We start from the raw sequence: 1,427 nt of genomic DNA on the forward strand, positions 1-1,427 counted from the left end.
TGAACTGTAATTGCCTTAGCAACCATCGCTAACTAACGATGCCCTCGATACACTAAACAAAAACCTCTTCCTAAGACAAGCCTATTTTTCTTCATTACTTTAAATTATAAACCGTTATAGATCACCCCCTAAATGTAAACAGGCAAGTTGTATTTTGCCCAGCCAGTTTGCTGATATATTTAGTCACCAGACAGTTTAATCCTGTACCACTAACAGTACTATAATTTTGTCTGTACGTGTTACTGTCTTGAATCAAATCAATTTTGTTGTAGTATTCGGATAAAAACTGAAAAATGAATAAATGTACTAGGGATTGAACCGGATCCTTCTGTATTACCAGCCAGTTGTCAGCTTGTGTTCTTCAGCTCTAAGATGGGTTGGACTTGATTTATGTTTAGAGGTGAAAAGAAAACAACAAGATGTTTGCATGGAGGGACAGTATTTTATCTCACTCTAATGATTTGGTTGGGTGTGTGTATGTGTGAAGACTCTGAATGACCCAGATGTTTTAGTTGTGATTTCACCTCTAATCAGAACCTCTGGGACGAGCAGAGAAGCGAGCGGGTGGATGCAGAACCTTTCTTACAACTAGACACAAGTTCTGTACACACATGCACACCGCACAAATAAACTGTGACCTGGATTGTTGACACATTTCAGTGCAGAATAATAGTCAGCAAATTGTGATAAGACTCATTTAAAATATTCTTAAAGCTAACTTGAATAATCACCCAAATCCTTACAGAGAGCCTGCTGTCTTTTAGGGTTATATGCATTCAAATGGTTTCGTTTGTTCTTGTTGCTCTCAACGATATTGTCATTTATTTTTAATTGTCAGAAAGTGAATTGAGAGTGCTTTAAAATTTCTTTTTGCCTTTGCAGGGTTTCCATCACCATTGGATTTGTTTGGAAGTAAAACTCTCAATGACAGTCCACAGGAGCCCTTCTGCAACCTTCCCAACCTAAAGAAGGTAAGTTGGTGAAAAAAGATTTTTAAAAATGTTTGACGGTCCCCAAAAAGAACATAATTCAAAGACATTATTGTGGCAGGTGAAGGAGTTAAATAAACATTGAATAGAATAATAATTGTTGATTTTGGCCATTGCATCACATTCATGGCATGTTAAAAGTAGTTCACGTGTCCTGTGCGAATGGCTCCGTAGTCATTTTGTGCCACCTTTATCTTGTTATTATGATATGACAGCCTGTGTGCTTATGACAGTGTTGTGATTTTATTGTTGACTGCATCCAATCTTGCTGAGGGTCTGACTCACTTAATAGCTTAATACCCTGCAAGCCCCAGAGATGAAACCACAAATGGCAGAACTGGAGAGAGATGAAACACAGCGGTGATTTGTGAGGAGGATGTATTTACTTGGTTTTATATATACTGTGGGTACGGAAAGTATTCAGACCCCCTTAAATTT

The 1,427-nt window shown here is 37.8% G+C and overlaps 1 long non-coding RNA gene across 2 annotated transcripts in view; it reads left to right on the forward strand.

The window, feature by feature from the left end:
- LOC107568122 (uncharacterized) overlaps window positions 1-1,427 on the forward strand; it is a 42,344-nt gene that overhangs the window by 14,233 nt on the left and 26,684 nt on the right. For both annotated transcript variants that reach the window (XR_001606718.1, XR_001606719.1), the window contains exon 2: window positions 883-971. This is a non-coding gene — a long non-coding RNA (uncharacterized lncRNA). The remainder of the gene's footprint in view (window positions 1-882; window positions 972-1,427) is intronic.

This window comes from Sinocyclocheilus grahami, unplaced genomic scaffold, assembly GCF_001515645.1.
Source record: "Sinocyclocheilus grahami isolate Dianchi unplaced genomic scaffold, SAMN03320097.WGS_v1.1 scaffold1216.1, whole genome shotgun sequence".
NCBI classification, from domain to species: Eukaryota; Metazoa; Chordata; class Actinopteri; order Cypriniformes; family Cyprinidae; genus Sinocyclocheilus; species Sinocyclocheilus grahami.